The sequence below is a fragment of the Paramisgurnus dabryanus genome, chromosome 18, assembly GCF_030506205.2.
Source record: "Paramisgurnus dabryanus chromosome 18, PD_genome_1.1, whole genome shotgun sequence".
In the NCBI taxonomy this organism is placed as follows: domain Eukaryota; kingdom Metazoa; phylum Chordata; class Actinopteri; order Cypriniformes; family Cobitidae; genus Paramisgurnus; species Paramisgurnus dabryanus.
Window position 1 is genome coordinate 37,254,266 of NC_133354.1, and position 22,301 is coordinate 37,276,566.

At 35.2% G+C, this 22,301-nt stretch overlaps 4 non-coding genes and 2 pseudogenes across 4 annotated transcripts; all 6 read right to left on the reverse strand.

Annotated features, from left to right (window-relative positions):
- Positions 1-1,412: 1,412 nt before the first annotated feature.
- On the reverse strand, positions 1,413-1,577 carry LOC135753194 (U1 spliceosomal RNA). The gene has a single exon (XR_010533502.1). It is a non-coding gene; the product is annotated as a U1 spliceosomal RNA (small nuclear RNA).
- A 782-nt stretch (positions 1,578-2,359) lies between these two features.
- Positions 2,360-2,550, reverse strand: LOC135753208 (U2 spliceosomal RNA). The gene has a single exon (XR_010533516.1). It is a non-coding gene; the product is annotated as a U2 spliceosomal RNA (small nuclear RNA).
- Positions 2,551-11,819: 9,269 nt separating this feature from the next.
- Positions 11,820-11,938, reverse strand: LOC135753114 (5S ribosomal RNA). The gene has a single exon (XR_010533465.1). It is a non-coding gene; the product is annotated as a 5S ribosomal RNA (ribosomal RNA).
- A 125-nt stretch (positions 11,939-12,063) lies between these two features.
- On the reverse strand, positions 12,064-12,182 carry LOC135753103 (5S ribosomal RNA; annotated as a pseudogene).
- Positions 12,183-12,307: 125 nt separating this feature from the next.
- On the reverse strand, positions 12,308-12,426 carry LOC135753111 (5S ribosomal RNA; annotated as a pseudogene).
- A 121-nt stretch (positions 12,427-12,547) lies between these two features.
- Positions 12,548-12,666, reverse strand: LOC135753102 (5S ribosomal RNA). Its single transcript, XR_010533464.1, has one exon. It is a non-coding gene; the product is annotated as a 5S ribosomal RNA (ribosomal RNA).
- Positions 12,667-22,301: the final 9,635 nt, after the last annotated feature.

Below are 22,301 nucleotides of genomic sequence, written 5' to 3' on the forward strand. Positions count from 1 at the left end.
ACACATTTCTGTTATTTTAATGTGGCAAATGTGTCAGCTTTAAAAGAAGCATACATTACCTTTTAAAGAGGATGCGCACTGCGTGAAATACCTTTACTCCCAGCATAAGCAAGCAATTTTCAAAATGCTTTTAAAAGTAATGGTGATTATTTTACTTGTTTAACTGTTTGTGATTACCATGGAATCATGTCACCATCATTTTTAAGCTTGTAAAGCAAATAATGAAATATTGACTTAGTAGGAAAAAATATTTTGGAAGTATCGTGATAAATGATGAAGAAAATATTTTGCAAAGTGATGGTTAGCACACGGTTGATGGTACCTAATAAATTCCATCATATTTTTTTTATTCCTACTATGGAAGTCAATGGTGACTATCTGCTGTGGGTTTACCATCATTCCTCAAAATACCTTCTTTTGTGTTACTCAGAAAAAAACTAATCCTCGTGTTGTTGTAAGCCTGTATGCATGAGTAAATGATGACAGAATTATCATCATAAATTGAAATATCCCTTTAAACTGTATTTCCCCCCCTTAAACCTAAACTTATTTTCTTACAGCAAGTCATTTAGGTAATCAAGAAAATACTTTACCCGTTGTCTTTGTGAGTTAAACAAATACAGCTACGCTTCCAAGTCTGTCGACGTTGCTGTGGTTTTTCGACAGCTGTAGTATGAAGGGTAGCGAATGAATGAATACATTGCAAAAAATCATTTCTTACTTGTTATTTCGAACTGTTTTCACTGTACAAATATCTAGAAAGTCTTAAAATAAGATGCATTTTTTGATGAGCAAAATGCCCTAAGAAAATAAGCCTAGCCTTTAGGGAGAAAAAAACTCAAAATTTAAGCGAATTTGGGCTTAAAACAAGCAAATAAATCTGCCAAAGGGGTAAGAAACAAATCTAGATATAAACACTTAATTCAAGAAAAATTGTCGTAGCCCATTGGCAGATTTGTTGGCTTGTTTAATGTACATGGATGTACAATATTTCAATTTGTCTTGTATTTATTAGCATTTTGTATTGCCCAACGCTGTCTATGTTGTTTAACTGTTGTCATTTTCTTATAAAAGCCTTTATAATTTATTAGTTTGGATGATTGCCATTCCCGAGAACCTCTTATATTGGAAGGAAAAGAATCATCTAAGCATTATTTTGTTGACTGTCTCTTAGACATGTAGCCGTTTGATTGTGGTTCTATTCAATGGCTAGTCTATTCTTTTGGAATGGTCAAACGTCTATTAGATTTTCACTGACAGCCCAAATTAAGCCTTGTTTTAGCCTAGACACATATTCGCTGTCTATTAGAAATTATGTAGTCGTTAAATAGCCGCTTTTTTGATGACTAATGTATTCTTGGGCCGTGGTTAGACGTCTCTTGGACAAAAGAATCTATTTTTAACACAAAGGTCAGGGGAGAGCGCGAACGCAGTCCCCCACTATCAGAAATTTTGCAGTCGAGATTCCCACATTTGGGGAATTCGCAAAGGGTCAGCACAACCGGAGTGCGATGGCTGAGCCTCGCCCTGGGTGAACCACCTTCATGATCATGGTGTCTCCCCTGCCAGGTAAGTATGAGCGACACCCTTTGAGGCCAGACGGACGCATCTTCCTGTGACCGATCACATCGACGGCGCCCCCGAAGGCCATCCGACTAACATTTCATTACTGTGTGTGACCAGGTGGAAAGCGCACGAAGCCACGTCTGAGACCAAACATTCTTCGAGATCTACCCTATTTTTATTCCGTTTCCAGCCCGGTTGAACCGTGTAGAGTGAAATATGTGAAACAATTTAAATCAAATGGATTTAAATTGCGCATTCAAATATATGGTTTCGTTATTACAAAGTAACTTTACGTGGAATAGAAACAAATAAATGTACAGAGCAATCAAGAAACAACGAAAGCATAGCAATTTTAGAACGTGGATAAATAAAAACACAGGGCTCAATGACTTACCCGTTGTCGTTGTGAGTTAAACAAGTACAGCTATGCCTCCAGGTCTGTCGACGTTGCTGTGGTTTTTCGACAGCTGTAGTATGAAGGGTAGTGAAAAAAAGTTTTCAGGTGTTTTTAACATTCCAATCGGCCTCTTTCGCTTTTGTTGCACCTTCAGCTGTGTCGAGGATGTTTAATTCGTCCTCGGATCACCACCACAAACTTGTAAAGAAAATAATTAAATACATTACAAAAACATTTCTTTGTCAGCGTGTTCATTTCCACGCAAGCTTTTCGTTAAACCAATAAAGCCAACGAAAACACAGCAATTTTAAAACACACGGATTAGAAAAAACACCGTCATTCACGCACAGAAGAAGCAAATTCTTTTTTTATACTTGACTTATTTGTCCCCGAGAAGGGGAGCGCACCATTCATGGAAACACTGCAATACCATGTTGATGCATGGAGTGGAAGGAGCAAGCTCCGCTTCCATTTCCGAAGGTCAAAAATCCATTTAACATATAGTCCCCGGATAGGAGACGTATCAGACATTAAACTGATAAGAACAGATACTACACTTGATCTTAGCCAAAAGGCCGAGAAGCGATACCGGAATAGACGCAGCCAAAGGGGGAGCCGGCGAAGGCGCTGGCTTTTGGGGTGGAGGCTAGCGGGCATTTAACTCTATACGTTCTCATTGTATAACCCAGAGGTAGAACGTTGAGCTAGCAGATCAGAAGTTCATGTTTTCTAAACCCATGCAGAAAACACACACACAAACTGTTGGGAAAAAGCAGTCATCGCTTAACCAAACAGAAACATGAAGTAAAGCTTCAGTTAATTTGCTTGCAGCTTGCAGATCCAATACGTCGATCGTAAAGGTAATGCCGGTAGATCGCACATACATAAGCCAACATAGGAGCAAAGACCAAATCATCTTCAATAACCAGACACAGAGCTCCTCCATAATACCAAATCAATTCAAAAGAAAGAAGATCATTCATTGCTTTTAAGTATCTAAAACCAATAAGGATTCTAGATTTAACTTATTTTAAAAACTGCTAATATATCATGGCTTCCAGGTCTGTCAACGTTGCTGTGGTTTTTCGACAGCTGTAATATGACGGGTAGAGTGAAAAAAAAATGTTTAAGTGTTTTGAACATCCCAATCTGTTCGTTTACTTAGTATTTTATTCATGTTTTCGAGTTAAAAAATAATTCTTAAATCAAGATACATTTACTTAATAAGCAAAGTGGCTTAGAATTTAAGTCTTGTTTACTGAAATAAATTCTAAAATGTAATAGGTTAAGGCTTAAAACAAGTAAAAATATCTGCCAGTGGGGTAAGAAAAATAAACCTAAATTGAGTTTATTATTGAATTAAGTTGAAACTAGAATTAAGTTTATTTTTCTTACCCCGCTGGCAGATATTTTTTACTTGTTTTAAATATAAACCTGTTGATTTTTATAATTTATTTCAATTATTACAAAGTATACGATCTGATTTTTTAATCGCGGTGTTTGTTTTATTCCTCGTTTCTTTTCCGTGCATTTGCTTTATTTATTTATTTTTGCTTGTTGCATTTAAATGCACGTTTGATTTGTTGCCACATTATTCTGTGTTAATGTATTTTTTAACATGTTTATAAACAAAAAGTGCGTTATTATAATTAATTATATGGCTGTGAATTCCCAGCAAACACAAAACGCTTTTATAACAATTTTCTATTACAATACATAATATCTTACGCCACTTTGCTTACCAAGTAAATGTATCTCCATTTAAGAATTGTCAGATATTCACAAGAAAACAAGACAAAAACAGTAAGTAAGATATTCATTTACTTTTTTCTTTCAAACATGAATTTACAGACGGCTGGAAATTTTAAATAAAATAACTAGACATACCTATTCGGGTCTGCTCCCGTTTGCTGTGATGACGGGGACTTAGTCCAAAGCACATTTTGAGGAATACTTACACATTTTACTTCTTATTTCTTTGGAATTAATTATTATTTATTTTCAATTACAAAGTATGCGATCTGATTTTTTTAATCGCGGTGTTTGTTTTATTCCTCGTTTCTTTTCCATGCATTTGCTTTATTTATTTATTTTCTGCTTGTTGCATTTAAATGCACATTTGATTTGTTGCCACATTATTCTGTGTTAATGTATTTTTTAACATGTTTATCAACAAAAAGTGCGTTATTATAATTAATTATATAGCTGTGAAATATATACAAGAATTCCCAGCAAAAACAAAACGTTTTTATAACAATTTTCTATTACAATACATAATATCTTAAGCCACTTTGCTTACCAAGTAAATGTATCTCCATTTAAGAATTGTCAGATATTCACTAGAAAACAAGACAAAAACAGTAAGTAAGATATTCATTTACTTTTTTCTTTCAAACATGAATTTACAGACGGCTGGAAATTTTTAATAAAATAACTAGACATACCTATTCGGGTCTGCTCCCGTTTGCTGTGATGACGGGGGACTTAGTCCAAAGCACATTTTGAGGAATACTTACACATTTTACTTCTTATTTCTTTGAAATTAATTATTATTTATTTTTAATTACAAAGTATGCGATCTGATTTTTTTTAATCGCGGTGTGTGTTTTATTCCTCGTTTCTTTAGCTCACACAACATTCTACCAAAAAACAGCAGATCATTTTCTACTAGATAACTCCATACACTATGGATTAAAAATGTCCCGACTGCGAACCTGATAAAACCCAGGTAAAAAGCAAATACAAATAAACCATTTTGATTTAGCAAAAGTTTACAAATAAATGCACTCCCTGCACACAACAAGCACGTCTAGTTACCATTCATTTTTTGCGTGATTTAAGTTTCGTCGCATACATTTTGGAAGGCACACGATAAAAACAAAATAAGGCTTTTAATGTATGCAGACTTCATTCTCCGTTGAGGGCTTATCAATCATAATAAACGCTGTTAACTCTTCTCATTGAATGGTCTAAATCCAATGCTGGTAAAGAAATCAAATGTGCATTTCAACGCAACAAGCAAGCCGTAAAGCAATGGATGCAGGCAAACAAACGAGGAATAGCACATACACCACGATTAGATCATCGGGTCTCATACTTTGGAATTAATAAGAAATAATTATTCAGTCTAAAGAAATAAGAAGTAAAATGTCTGAGTATTTCTCCAAATGTGCAGACTCATTACAATAAACGGGAGCAGACACGAATAGTTATGTATGTCTCGTTATTTTATTTAAAATTGACAGCTGTCTAACATATGATATATTTTGATAATACGAAATGCTAAAAAAATAATATAACACCAATCGACAATATATGTTATTGTTATTTTTACAAGTAAATTCATGTGTAGGAGAAAACAAAGCAGCTGTCAGTCCATACTATATTGAGTGGCCATCGTAGTGGTGCAACCTGAACGATGTTTTCCCTACTTCCGGTCAAAGGCGCCATTTTGTGAAATAGGCATATAGGTGACGCTGGAGCACGCGCGGCCATTGTCTCTGTTCAACAAAGCAAGTGTATATATACACATACGCATATTTTTCCTCAATCAATCACCGAATACAAGGTGCAATTCGATGCCAACTGGCCCTTCTCTCTGGTTTCATGTTTGTAAGGAAAATTAAGGGGGAAATTACGATAGCATTTCAGCCAAACATTCATTCGTGCCACGCTGCTTTTCTTTGAACGAAAAAAAAAACCCCTCTGCTCCCCCTACACAATTTCTTCTCCTGTTATTTTATGCTTAAAACAAGCAAATAAATCTGCCTACAGGGTAAGACAAAATTTGTGAACTTTTCCCATAAACACTTAATTCAAGAAAAATTGTCCCACCCCACGGGCCATTTTTTATCCACAATACACATTCGATGTCTGCACGCACCATTGTCTTTGTTCAACGCAAACAATTCTGTTGCGTTTTTCTTTGAACGAAGTGCTCCGCCTAGATAATTTGACCCATATTCACATGGGTTTGTTTCTCGTTTTTTTCTTTGAGAACAATCTATATAGCGCTTTCCACAATCGTTTTGGTGTTAGCTTTACGTAAAATAGAAACACAGAAAAGTACTGAGCGATGGAGAAACCACGAAGCGGAACTTATTATGGACCACGGATTGGCAAACAAACTGGCAACCACGCACAAAAGAAGCAAACTCTGGTTTTAAACTCACCTTATTTGTCCCCGGAAAACGCCAGAGTCGATGCACGGAGTGGACGTAGCAAGCCTCGCTTCCATAGCCGAAGGTCAAAAATCCATTTAAACGTGTAGTCCCCGGTGTCCACTCGATCTTACACAAAAAGCCGAGAAGCGATACCGCAATGGCATCCGGAGAAGGCGCTGGCTGTCGGGGTGGAGGTTAGCGGGTCAGAGGTCCGGCACTGAAGGTCTGCGTTCATTACTCACCATGTGCATTTCACTCTATACTTGTAAAAAAAACCATACAAATACATACAGAAACAGTTATCACTCATACAAAAAGAAACACGAAGGTAAAGCTTCAGTTAATTTGCTCGCTGAATGCTTTTTGCATGCACATACAAAACTGAACAAAACTGATATACTGAACAACATAGGCCCCAAAATTGAGGAACACCAGTTGTTTAGTTAAACTGATTGAATAGCACTTTGCTTCCTATTTGTTAAATATGAAATGAGACAATAAATTACAAATTACATTTCAATGCCTGCAGCGTGTTCATGTCCACACCACAAATAAAACCGTGTGACCCTTTTTTTTTTTTTGGTTAAAAGTTTGAAAGTTTCGAACCTACGCAACACTCTAAAGACAAATGCTCCTAAATAGTAACAAATAAGGGTTCTTCAGCTTGTAACCATAGCAGAACCCGTTTTTTTGGTACTATATAGAACCTTTTTATACGGTTCTATAAAGAATCTTGCCTTGAAAAGTGCTCACCTCAGTGGTGCTATAAAGAACGATTAATTTATCAGCTGTCAGGAGTGACATTTTTGTTATTTATCCACTTTCTAATGTATAGCACTTGATAAGGATTAACAGTTTAAAAACAGAAATGCAAGACATCAGAAAATACATTTATTTTTTACTTTCATAACATGAGAGGTGTCATACAATAACAAATATGTGCTTTAAAATCACATTCCTAAGTTAAAAATATACATAAAAATAGATATATGGATCATTACACAAATCACTACTCAAAGGAAATATGTTAAATAACTGCTTCAATATTAATTAACAATAACATTTGGCCAAGGCAGTCCTTGTAAATAGACATATAAATAGACAAATAAAATCATGACATATATGCCATAGAGCCTGAGATAGAGAAAAATAATAAGGAATTCTGCTTTTACTACCATCTCAGAAATATTGCCAGAATTGGAGGTTTTGTCTCAAGACAGGACTTAGAGAAACTTGTTCATGCTTTCATCACCAGCAGGGCCGATTATTGCAATGGACAATGGATTAAAAAAGTACTGTTACTTGTTTAAAAACCACTTCATGGCTACGGGCCGAAATACATGACAGATATGCTAATCGAATATGAAACCGATTACTCGGATCAATAGGATCAGGTCATTTAGAAAAAACAAGGGTTCACTCAAAACAAGGTGCATCAGCATTTAGTTATTATCAGCTTTCAGAAGAGATCAGATGTGCTTCAACAGTAGACACTTTTAAATCTAGATTAAAAACACATCAGTTTAACTTTGCATTTACTGAATGATTTAAACCTGTATGCATTAGTTTTCTTCTGATTAACACAAAAGAAAATATTTTGAAGAATGATGGTAAACCCACAGCAGATAGTGACCATTGACTCCCATAGTAGGAATAAAAAATGATGGAATTTAATAGGTACCATCAGCTGTGTGCTAAGTATATTTTTTCAAAATATTTTCTTTATCATTTATCAGGATACTTCCAAAATATTTTTTTCCTACTATGGAAGTCAATGGTAATTTATTTCATTATTTGCTTTACAGGCTTGCAGAGCTGATATGATGACGACTTAAACATCTTCGACACAACTGAAGGCACAACTTAAAGAGATAGTTCAATGAAAATTCTTTCATAATTTACTCATCCTCGTGTTGTTTTAAACCTGTATGCATTAGTTTTCTTCTGATTAACACAAAAGAAAATATTTTGAAGAATGATGGTAAACCCACAGCAGATAGTGACCATTGACTCCCATAGTAGGAATAAAAAATGATGGAATTTAATAGGTACCATCAGCTGTGTGCTAAGTATAATTTTTCAAAATATTTTCTTTATCATTTATCAGGATACTTCTAAAATATTTTTTTCCTACTATGGAAGTCAATGGTAATTTATTTCATTATTTGCTTTACAGGCTTGCAGAGCTGATATGATGACGACTTAAACATCCTCGACACAACTGAAGGCACAACTTAATTTTCATTGAACAATATCTTTATGTCATCATTTACTCATCCTCGTGTTGTTTTAAACCTGTATGCATTAGTTTTTTTCTGATTAACACAAAAGAAAATATTTTGAGGAATGAAGGTAAACCCACAGCAGATAGTGACCATTGACTCCCATAGTAGGAATAAAAAAATGATGGATTTTTATAGGTACCATCAGCTGTGTGCTAATTATAATCTAATAATAATTTTTCACAATATTTTCTTAATCATTTATAAAGATACTTCCAAAATATTTTTTTCCTACTATGGAAGTCAATGGTAATTTATTTTATTATTTGCTTTACAGGCTTGCAGAGCTGATATGATGACGACTTCAACATCCTCGACACAACTGAAGGCACAACTTAAAGATATTGTTCAATGAAAATTATTTCATAATTTACTCATCCTCGTGTTGTTTTAAACCTGTATGCATTAGTTTTTTTCTGATTAACACAAAAAAAAATATTTTGAGGAATGATGGTAAACCCACAGCAGATAGTGACCATTGACTCCCATAGTAGGAATAAAAAAATGATGGAATTTTATAGGTTCAATGAAAATTCTTTCATAATTTACTCATCCTTGTGTTGTTTTAAACCTGTATACATTAGTTTTTTTCTGATTAACACAAAATAAAATATTTTGAGGAATGATGGTAAACCCACAGCAGATAGTGACCATTGACTGCCATAGTAGGAATAAAAAAATGATGGAATTTAATAGGTACCATCAGCTGTTTGCTAATTATAATCTAATAATAATGTTTCACAATATTTTCTTCATCATTTATAAAGATACTTCCAAAATATTTTTTTCCTACTATGGAAGTCAATGGTAATTTATTTCATTATTTGCTTTACAGGCTTGCAGAGCTGATATGATGACGACTCAAACATCTTCGACACAACTGAAGGCACAACTTAAAGAGATAGTTCAATGAAAGTTCTTTCATGATTTACTCATCCTCGTGTTGTTTTAAACCTGTATGCATTAGTTTTCTTCTGATTAACACAAAAGAAAATATTTTGAAGAATGATGGTAAACCCACAGCAGATGGTGACCATTGACTCCCATAGTAGGAATAAAAAAATGATGGAATTTTAAAGGTTCAAAGAAAATTCTTTCATAATTTACTCATCCTCGTGTTGTTTTAAACCTGTATGCATTAGTTTTTTTCTGATTGACACAAAAGAAAATATTTTGAGGAATGATGGTAAACCCATAGCAGATAGAGACCTTTGACTCCCATAGTAGGAATAAAAAAATGATGGAATTTAATAGGTACTATCAGCTGTGTGCTAAGTATAATTTTTCAAAATATTTTCTTTATCATTTATCAGGATACTTTTAAAATATTTTTTCCTACTATGGAAGTCAACGGTAATTTATTTAATTATTTGCTTTACAGGCTTGCAGAGCTGATATGATGACGACTTAAACATCCTCGACACAACTGAAGGCACAACTTAAAGAGATAGTTCAATGAAAATTATTTCATAATTTACTCATCCTCGTGTTGTTTTAAACCTGTATGCATTAGTTTTTTTCTGATTAACACAAAAGAAAATATTTTGAAGAATGATGGTAAACCCACAGCAGATAGTGACCATTGACTCCCATAGTAGGAATAAGAAAATGATGGAATTTTATAGGTTCAATGAAAATTCTTTCATAATTTACTCATCCTCGTATTGTTTTAAACCTGTATACATTAGTTTTTTTCTGATTAACACAAAATAAAATATTTTGAGGAATGATGGTAAACCCACAGCAGATAGTGACCATTGACTCCCATAGTAGGAATAAAAAAATGATGGAATTTTATAGGTTCAATGACAATTCTTTCATAATTTACTCATCCTTGTGTTGTTTTAAACCTGTATACATTAGTTTTTTTCTGATTAACACAAAATAAAATATTTTGAGGAATGATGGTAAACCCACAGCAGATAGTGACCATTGACTCCCATAGTAGGAATAAAAAAATGATGGAATTTAATAGGTACCATCAGCTGTGTGCTAATTATAATCTAATAATAATGTTTCACAATATTTTCTTCATCATTTATAATGATACTTCCAAAATATTTTTTTCCTACTATGGAAGTCAATGGTAATTTATTTCATTATTTGCAGCTTTGCAGAGCTGATATGATGACGACTTAAACATCCTCGACACAACTGAAGGCACAACTTAAAGAGATTGTTCAATGAAAATTCTTTCATAATTTACTCATCCTCGTGTTGTTTTAAACCTGTATGCATTAGTTTTCTTCTGATTAACACAAAAGAAAATATTTTGAGGAATGATGGTAAACCCACAGCAGATAGTGACCATTGACTCCCATAGTAGGAATAAAAAAAGATGGAATTTTATAGATTCAATGAAAATTCTTTCATAATTTACTCATCCTTGTGTTGTTTTAAACGTGTATACATTAGTTTTTTTCTGATTAACACAAAATAAAATATTTTGAGGAATGATGGTAAACCCACAGCAGATAGTGACCATTGACTCCCATAGTAGGAATAAAAAAAATGATGGATTTTAATAGGTACCATCAGCTGTGTGCTAATTATAATCTAATAATAATTTTTCACAAAATTTCTTTATCATTTATAAAGATACTTCCAAAATATTTTTTCCTACTATGGAAGTCAATGGTAATTTATTTCATTATTTGCTTTACAGGCTTGCAGAGCTGATATGATGACGACTTCAACATCCTCGACACAACTGAAGGCACAACTTAAAGAGATTGTGCAATGAAAATTCTTTTTTAATTTACGCATCCTCGTGTTGTTTTAAACCTGTATGCATTAGTTTTCTTCTGATTAACACAAAAGAAAATATTTTGAGGAATGATGGTAAACCCACAGCAGATAGTGACCATTGACTCCCATAGTAGGAATAATAAAAATATGGAATTTTATAGGTACCATCAGCTGTGTGCAAATTATAATTTTTCAAAATATTTTCTTCATCATTTATCAAGATACTTCTAAAATATTTTTTTCCTACTATGGAAGTCATTGGTAATTTATTTCATTATTTGATTTACAGGCTTGCAGAGCTGATATGATGACGACTTAAACATCCTCTACACAACTGAAGGCACAACTTAAAGAGATTGTTCAATGAAAATTATGTCATCATTGACTCATCCTCGTGTTGTTTTAAACCTGTATACATTAGTTTTTTTCTGATTAACACAAAAAAATATTTTGAGGAATGATGGTAAACCCACAGCAGATAGTGACCATTGACTCCCATAGTAGGAATAAAAAAATGATGGAATTTTATAGGTTCAATGAAAATTCTTTCATAATTTACTCATCCATGTGTTGTTTTAAACCTGTATACATTATGCCATGGGAGAACGCTTACAGAAATGACGCATTCATGGGAAAAAATGACATAAATTTTAATTAATTAAATGCTTACAGCACCTGGTTTTCCCAGGCGGTCTCCCATCCAAGTACTAACCAGGCCCGACCCTGCTTGGCTTCCGAGATCAGACGAGAGCGGGCGTGCTCAGGGTGGTGTGGCCGTAAGCGAGTGCTGCCTCGATTCGAGAGACACTTCAAGACTAATGTGGCAACGCAATGACATCGGTAAATGCTTACAAAAAGGACGCATTCATGGGAAAAAATGACATAAATAAATAATTAATTAATTAAATGCTTACAGCACCTGGTATTCCCAGGCGGTCTCCCCTCCAAGTACTAACCGGGCCCAACCCTGCTTGGCTTACAAGATCAGACGAGAGCGGGCGTGCTCAGGGTGGTGTGGCCGTAAGCGAGTGCTGACTCGATTCGAGAGACACTTCAAGTCTAATGTGGCAACGCCATGACATCGGTGAATGCTTACAAGAAGGAAGCATTCATGGCAAAAAATGACATGAATAAATAAATAATTAGTTAAATGCTTACAGCACCTGGTATTCCCAGTCGCTCTCCCATCCAAGTACTAACCGGGCCCGACCCTGCTTGGCTTCCGAGATCAGACGAGGGCGGGCGTGCTCAGGGTGGTGTGGCCGTAAGCGAGTGCCGACTCAATTCGATAGACACTTCAAGACTTATGTGGCAACGCCATGACATCAGTGAACGCTTACAGAAAGAACGCATTCATGGGAAAAAATGACATAAATAATTAATTAATTAAATGCTTACAGCACCTGGTATTCCCAGGCGGTCTCCCATCCAAGTACTAACCAGGCCCGACCCTGCTTGGCTTCCGAGATCAGACGAGAGCGGGCGTGCTCAGGGTGGTGTGGCTGTAAGCGAGTGCTAACTCGATTCGATAGACACTTCAAGACTTATGTGGCAACGCCATGACATCAGTGAACGCTTACAGTGAAGAAGTTTATTTTAATCCCAATCTACATGAATATGAGTTTACCATTATAATCACATGCAATTTGTTTACCATGAAGTTATGCAGTATTTGTGTCATGTGTTATGCTGTGTGTAAGTCAGGAGTTTGCCATGGGATTGCTATTGCAACCCAGCTGTGTGTGTTTCATGTCAAAGGGCACAAAGGGTTTAAGTAAGTGAATGGCCAGGGTCAAATAGGTCACGGGAAGAAGACACTGGTCTGAGGAATGTCATGTGGGTCTTGCCTGAAAATAAACATATTGTTGTAACTAGGCATGGGCCGATTACCGGCTTCAAGGTATACCGAGGTTTTAAACAGTCAAGGTTTCAAAACCACTGAAATATTCTGTGATACCGTCTCCAAGGTATGAGCTGTGTTTATACAAAATTCATTAAATCATTAAGTCATGTGATTGATTTGATGTTTACATTTAATATACATTACAAAAATATTATATATTTTTTGAAAGCATATTATAATTTAAAGGCTTTATTTTTACCTGGCATTTAAAAAATAACACATTTTAGTGTTGCAATGGCAAAACCGTAACACCATGAAACCGTGGTATTTTTGCTAAAGGTTATCATACCGCCAGAATCTTATACCGGCCCATGCCTAGTTGTAACCATGAGGGGAGGGACAAAGACCATATATATTTACCAAGCCTGGCTCAGAAAGTCAGACTGATTTTGGAGGACCCTCCTAGGACCACACTCTGGTTCTGGGGGGGATTCACCAGGGGAGTCTCGGCTTTTTATTTGTCCGGATAATAAAAGTCTATCTCTTGAAATCAAAACCTAAGACTGAAGATTGTTTCATTGGAGGAAAATGAAAACCACAACATTTGGTGCCGAAACCCGGGATAGAAAAGAGCTGGACAGACGAACCACCTGGACGAACCTGACGAACAACACAAACAACGTATGGCCATATACTAAGGTAGGCACTTTTTGCTTATTAAATTAGGTTTGTGTTGTTTGCCAGACTTTGCTCAACGTGGTGAGAAATTTGAGCTCTTCTAAATTTAAGAACCATATATGTGAACTGGGTTTTGATTTCAAGGGTACAATCTAATTAAGGCATGCATGCATGAATCTGTATTAAGTTACTTTGGCTTTGATGATCAGGGTGAATTGAAACAGATTTTAAGTTAAGAGAATGCGCAAGAGTTTGTATGCAAGGGTGCATATGTCTACGTTTGTCAAGGAAGTGAATGACGTAGAGGTTTAATTTGGTTTAATTTGAAGTTAAAAGTTTAAATCATTACGTCGGGGAAGTGCAGTAATGATTGTTTAATTGGTTAATGTAAAAAAGGACACTCAAAAGTCGTTATGTCGGGGAAGTGGATTAACGATTGTTCAATTATTTAATGTTTGTGTTTGAGTGTGTATGTATGCAGCTGCAGTTTGTGTGTTAGTGAGAGAAATGTGAACGTGCATCTGGCAGGCAGGGAGAGAGTTTCCCTTAGGCAGTCTCTGCGGGTTGTTAAGGGGGGTGCAAGTGTATCCTTTGAGTGTAGGGTAAATAACTACTGAGTTATAGTGTGGAAGAATGAGCCCTAAGGAAATAAATAAATAAAATAAATAGAGCCCAATTAAATACATAAAGGGTTGTACATAAATGCTAATTGGTTATTACTGAAAAATGGTTTGGTTAACAATTTGGTTTATAGGTTACCAAACATATATTTGAAATTTAAGGTTTGGTAAAAACAATTGACACCAGATGGGACATCAAAAAGAGCACAGAACCTGAGACCACAGCTAACTTTCTCGATGGGCAATGCAATCAGGTGGCCACCTATTAATCAATCAATTTTGCTTGTTTAAAGATTGTATTGTTCACCTGAGAGGGCTCGGTGTGGTCAAATCAAAATGCTCTTCCAAATTTAAGAATAAAAAGGGGAAATTAAAGATTATTAGCTTAAATGATAAGAATAAAGGGTTTCATTTTCAAAAGGAATGTGGGCTAGGACAGATGATGGTTTATTGTGTGAATGAGTTTTTGTTTTGTCATTGAGTGGCTTGGATAAAGATTTAATGTTAAGTTGAGAAGACGCCTAAGAAGTTTCGCGAAAGAGCAGTGAAGAACCTGAGTGTTACCGTGTCGGGGCAGACACGTTGGGGTTTGGAGAGAAAAGTTATTAAGTCCTGTAGGTCAGGTACGGTCTATGTGTTATTTGTCTTGTTGTTTTGGAAGGCCCGGGCTGATGAGAGATATTGTTTTTGTTTTATTTGTCATGTCGTATTGGTAAATTGTGTAAGTGAATCTTTTCCATGTCGACTGAAGTGTAATGGAAAGATGAACTTGGCCAGGTAGTCTAGATAGAGTTGTTTTATTTTATTTGTGTGAGAATGCAATGTGTCTGTGCTAGCATGAGTCTGTGTGAGAGCAAGTCTGAGATGGAAAGAGTGGGGGCTGAGTGAGCAGTGGGTGTGTCTTTCTTCTGTTCTTCTGTTGCTCTGTAGAGAGCACAGAGAGGTGTTGTGTTACAGGAGTGAAGATTGTTTAAAACTATAAAAAAGGGGGTAAAGTTTGAAAGTATGTGAATATGGGTATGGATAAGAGACAGTTATAAATGCTGGGTATTAAAGATTAGATTTGAAGACAGTGTGGTTCTGAGGTATTGTAGCCAAAAATATTAGTTATTACAGTGAAGTATACAGCTACTTCTAGAAATTGAATAATTCGTTTAAATGATTGATTAAAATAAAAATTGTGCTCAATAGGAAAAGATGGCTTGTCCAAAAAGGACAGATGTTGGTGATGGTATTTGATTCTATTTGACAAAACATTACAAAATATTATAAAGGACATTTTATTTTAAAGACACATTGGAAATCTAAGTAATTATTTGGAGAATATATAAATTGGACAAATAAAAACAATAAGTTTGTGAAGTGGTTAAATGAGAAATAATTATAAAATATAAGGTGTGTTATATTGCAAAGAAAAGATTATGGCAGTCACATTAATGGAAAAATAAGGATTAAACAATTGTTGTGTGGAGAATTAGAAAATAGAATAATTGGATGTTCAAATGAGGAAACATTTGATGTGGCATTGTGTGAGGAGAAATACAACTAAATAAAAATATAAACTAATGAAAGATAAGAGGAGATAATTAACAGACAAAGAAACGGTCAAAGGGAGAAGGAGAGAGAGAGAGAGAGAGAGAGAGAGAGAGAGAGAGAGAGAGAGAGAGAGAGAGAGAGAGAGAGGAAGGGAGGGGGTTCTAAATGGTCACCAGATTTGACCTGTAAAGATCAACTCTCATTGCTCGAGGGGAATTGTGGGATCAAACAAAATCTAGCAGAAAAACAGAGGTAAAGCTTTGAAAGAAAAACAACAAATTAGAGAAAAAAAAGAGTAGAGACCAAGTTATTAAAGGTGGAAATAAAGATGAAAAATTAAAAAGGACAGAAAAATTATTAAAAGGTGAATGACACAGATAAATTATATAAAGGAAAAAAGATTTAACAAAATGAAGAGGAGTCTTCATCTGATGATTGAAGGTGGTCACAAAATAAATTTTATTTTAAATTGAAAGGCAATATTTTGCAATGGGTTAAGTTAAACCTTGAAAGGCTGAAAGCTCTGATCCTTTGACATTCAAGAAAGTGAATAAAAGCTGGCGATGCAAAGACAATGAAAAACTGTGTGTGACATCAAAGTGTTGGAGTTGCAAAAAGAGGAGAACTCATAAACTAAGCTGTGGACACATCCTACTGTATATGAATGGGACTATAACTGATCTCAAGCAGTGAAGGGGGCACTGCGCATATGTTCAAGAGACAATTACAAACAAACAACAAAAAGACTAAGTGGAATCCAGAAGGAGACCAACAAAGACAATATTGTTCTTGGAGACAAGAGAAAAACTGGACTATACTTTTGCTTCTTCATACAAGCCGTTGAGTGAAAAAGGGGAAAGAGTAAACAGCCGTTCAATGTTTAGTAAAGACCTTGATACTATAGGGACACAGACAATCTTTATGAGAAAATCAGCTAGACAAAATTAAAGGCTGATTAAGAACTTATGTTGTTAGGTGTGACTACCTTTTCTGAAATCAAATCAGACACCTATTAATCTTACAGGAAGAAATGCATAATGAAATTTTTTTTTTTTATTATTTGGTATTCTACAGAGGAAGTTAGAACTCCAATGATGGTACTAAGCTTAAAAGCAAATATAAATGGCATAGAACAGCTATGGCAGAAAGGAAAATAAAATAGATAAAAGAAATAAATTGGAAAAACAAAATAGGATACTATAAAAGGTAAACAAGGAAAAGCTGTGAGAACAGAAAAAAGAAATAACTAATTATTATAACAAACTTAGGATTTAAGGAAATAAATCTAAATTGTATCTAGTCACGATTTAAAAGCAATTAATGACAAGAAAAGATTGATGATCCAAAAAATTACATACTTTGCTTACAAGTGTTTCTCCATTTGATAAACATTTTTACTGTGAATTATGATTTGCATAAGAAGTAGATACTTGCATTTACGTATTTAATTATAAGGAAAAACATTATACAGGTATAGAATGGATGAACCGCCATTCCAACATGCTGAAAAGTTAGTCTGGTTGATTAACGCTAAAAAGTTGATAAAATGATTGGTTGTCATTGAGTTATAGGCACACAGGAGAACAGTTGATTTTGCCAGCATGGGCAAACCGATGTGGAAGCTAAAAAGGGCCTCGGAGTGTCAGGAGATCTTTTTAGATTGTATAGAAGTGAAAAATTTCAGTCATAAATATTATTATCATAGATGTACATGGGGGAAATAAGTGGAATGAAAATAAATCAATTGATTCATGAGAAGAATAAAGATTTTGAGTTGAGATAAGAATGGAAAAATTGATGTGACGGATAAGAGAAAAGAAAAATTTGACTATCATCTATAATCAACAAAGGATGGTAGATAAAAAGGTATAGAAAAGGAATAATCATCAAAGCCATACTTAACAAAATGTGTGAAAATACTAATCGTAACAGAATTTATGTTTTACCTTGTATTAATGAGCATGTAAACTAACAAACGTACACCTTTAACACTGCATGAAATATTCGCCGATAGACCTATGCGTATTGTAAAAACATCTGGAATTAAGTGTTATATGAAGAAACTAATTGTCTATGTATTGAGTTATTTGTGTACAGAAAAAGCTGAAAGGAGTTGAGGAGGAGATGAGACAACAATGACTCCTTGTGCGAGATGATCTAGCTTATCTGAGGGTCGAGAGGTCGGAGGAGGCCAAACACGGCCACAGGGGCCTAAACTGGGGGAGACAGAAGGATGAGAGCGACCCCAGAAATGTCCAAAGTGGGAGGAGCAGCCAATGTAGCAGAGCTCGTAGGAAGGAGAGAAGGAGAAAAGAATGCCATGATATGAAAGAAGAAACATCAAAACCAAATCAAAGTAAAAGCAATTCAATTATACCGACGGATGGTGAGCAAAGTTTTGAGCACCGAGAGGAAGAAGTGAAAAAGAGAAAATGTCAAAAGAAATTGAATTGAAACGAACGAAGCTGATTACTACAGAAAATGTGCATGGCTACAGTCAATTAAACTTCCTGGCGATGGACTATTGCCTTAAACGAGGCCCAGTGAAAGATCTGTAACAATCTCAAAGGAACAGAATCTGAAAGAAAGACTGAAAACATAGAGACATTGAACTGAGAACATAAGGTGGACATTTTATGGGAAACATTCCAAAGATAACAAATGATACAAATGGGGAATATTTAGAGTTAAGGAAATATGTTTACAAAGTTGCTTTTTAGGCTTTAAACTAAACTAGATTTCAATAATGCAATAACATTTTCAAGTCCACATAAATAGGGTGATAAATTCAACAAGAATTCTTATGGATAAGAGAAAAAGTTAAGGTCAACTTATCTTGATAATATTTAGGTCATTTGGGAAAATCTGAGTTTAAAAATACATTTTGCAGGCCACAATTTGGATATTTGTGTCAATGGTATAGTAACAAAACATTAAAAATAGGAACAGGAAGGATAGAAATTTCAGAATGATACATACAAGAAAATGTAAACCTTATGGAATTATAGAATTAGGAAAAGTCAATATGAAATGCTTTATAACAGGAATCTTGAACTAATCAACTATAAAACTCTAGATATATTATGAAGACATCAAAGAGTCTAGCTTAAGGTGTAAAAGTGAGAAGAGAAATGCTATTAGAAGAATAATACAATCAAATCAGAGAAACATATACATTAAGGATATTTGAAGATCAAATAATATCGATTGGAGAATTATTTTGGATTTGTAGAAAAAGAAAATGCTTGACCTCGTTATCATTAGGAGGGAGAGAAAAAGTACTTAAATATGATGGAGACAGGAAATCACTACAAAAGAAGGGTATTTAGAGTCCTTATAAAAGGATGAACAAAACAATTAATCATAAAATTATATGTAGATTCTGTCAATCAACCAAATGGGTACCAAATTAGATTAAGGTATGGGATTAAGCTAAATACGGAATTTAGTAAAGTTTTGTCAGAATAAAAATACAGAATTAAAACTGCAAGCAGTGATGGAAGGGCCCTCGCACACCTGACACCGCCACGCCGTGGCATGAGAAGAATTAAAGGGAACAGTAGTAAATAGGCATTTAAGCATGTAAACATAGGTGAACCATTTAAAAGTGTAGTATAATGTGCCACATTTCCTGTTGCTAATTACAAATGACAGCGAGGTAGCATCTTGTAAGATAGCATGAGAGAGAGAGAGTGAGCGAGTGAGTGTGTGTGTGTATAAGTGACTACATGTAAATATTGGCACGTAGATGTGTTCTGTCCAGGACTCTTATCAATCATGTGAAGTTTGGGACAAATCCGACATTGCATTATCATTGTAAACATGTTACTTCCTGTTACCAGCTGGTGGCGCTATGACCGTAACTGACTATTGGCATCATAAGTGACTATCAGTGATGGGAGTAACGCGTTACTGTAACTCCACTATTTTTTTAAATCAAGTAATGCAATTACAATTACTGAAATTTAAATGAGTTTGTTACGCGCGTTACTCTATTTTGTAAAAAATAGACAAGACATATCTGACGTCGCAGGACTGTAGTTGGCGGCGCAATGATTCATTACACTTCATCATAGCTGACAGTGCATATAGAATGAACATGAAAAATCTAAACGGGACAACATACCTTTGTTTAAAAATTGTGCGCAAGTCATAATCCATCCGGTCTCATGTTTGTAAATTATCTTCACCAAGCAATCGCAGTATGACATCAACTTGCATTTGTAGTCCACAAAGGTAATAAATCTAAGAAATGATCATATATTCTTAAATGTTTACATCGGCTTCATGGAAGAGAACGATCCGCGATTGTTGTTTCCACTAAAATATTCACACTGCGGTGTACACCCGTGTTAAAACTCCATAGTATGTGTGAGCTCGCTTTTAGTTTTAGTTTCAGTCTCTCCGTATCCGAACAAAAAATCCACTCGCTCTGTGTCCATCTGACAAAACAATCCACTCGCTCTGTGTCCGTCCGACAAAACAATCCACGTAGCCTACTCCGTTTTCTGAATAAATATCTTCCTTTAATCCTGTGTATCATTTAAATCCAACAGAAAACAAACAATATATGACCAAAGAGCGCAGTCCCTGTGGCAAGCTTCACAAGCTGTGTTCCAATTCAAGTGCTGCACCCTACTAAGCATGCAATAAAAGGTGAGCACTTGCCCATTCAAGGCGCTCAGAAGTTCGCGAAGAGAACTGAAATGAGACGGTCTAACCTTCGGAGGACCCATAATTTGCCTCATCTGCTGCACACGGATCGTGCCTGTCAGCAGGACACAGCGGAGACGTTTCTAACTTATTAAAATAAATATGAAATCAGAAAAATTATAATTTATTTTAGAAAATTTGACATGTTGACACAATTGTCTCCAAATTTTTAAAGAGACACTACACAATTTTAACACATTTTATATTTTTGTAAACATGCAGAATATTTGTCTAAATGGTCTAAATGATATACATAAATAAACTAATTTTAAATATTAAGATAATTTCTAACAAAAATATTCAAAGGTTGAATCTAAAGCAAAATAGGCTCCTACAGTATGTGAAATATTAGAGTCTTACGTGTAAAATAGCCCATCCATATCATTTTACTGTTTGACTGTTCACTACTGTTCATATTTACATTTAAAAAGCAGACATAAAAGTAACTTAAAAGTTACTTTTCTAAGTAACTAATTACTTTTGATATACAGTAACCGGTAGAGTAATTCAGTTACTTTTAAAAAAAGTAATTAGTAACTGTAACTAATTACTAATTTTTTAGTAACTTGCCCAACACTGGTGACTATTGACATGTAGATGTGTTCAGTCCAGGACTCTTATTAATCATGTGAAGTTAGGGAAAGATCGGACATTGCATAATCAGTGTAAACATGTCACTTCCTGTTGTCAGCTGGTGGCGCTATAACCATAAGTGACTATTGACATGTAGATGTGTTCAGTCCAGGACTCTTATTAATCATGTGAAGTTTGGGACAGATCAGACATTGCATAATCAGTGTAAACATGTCACTTCCTGTTGTCAGCTGGTGGGGCTATAACCATAAGTGACTATTGACATGTAGATGTGTTCAGTCCAGGACTCTTATTAATCATGTGAAGTTTGGGACAGATCAGACATTGCATAATCAGTGTAAACATGTCACTTCCTGTTGTCAGCTGGTGGCGCTATAACCATAAGTGACTATTGACATGTAGATGTGTTCAGTCCAGGACTCTTATTAATCATGTGAAGTTAGGGAAAGATCGGACATTGCATAATCATTGTAAACATGTCACTTCCTGTTGCCAGCTGGTGGCGCTATAACCATAAGTGACTATTGACATGTAGATGTGTTCACTCCAGGACTCTTATTAATCATGTGAAGTTTGGGACAGATCAGACATTGGATAATCATTGTAAACATGTCACTTCCTGTTGCCAGCTGGTGGCGCTATAACCATAAGTGACTAATGACATGTAGATGTGTTCACTCCAGGACTCTTATTAATCATGTGAAGTTTGGGACAGATCAGACATTGGATAATCATTGTAAACATGTCACTTCCTGTTGCCAGCTTGTGGCGCTATAACCATAAGTGACTATTGACATGTAGATGTGTTCAGTCCAGGACTCTTATTAATCATGTGAAGTTTGGGACAGATCAGACATTGGATAATCATTGTAAACATGTCACTTCCTGTTGCCAGCTGGTGGCGCTATAACCATAAGTGACTATTGACATGTAGATGTGTTCAGGTCAGGACTCTTAGCAATCATGTGAAGTTTGGGACAGATCGGACACTGTATGCCTGAGTTCCAGCAACCTGTTTCATAGCAAAACATCAAACTTTGGCTGGCCGAAATAGACACAAATTTTAATATAGAATCAAATCCTTCGCAATTTAGTATCACAAAGGCCTTAAGATGACACTCGCCAAATATGATGATGATCCGACGAAAACTGTAGGAGGAG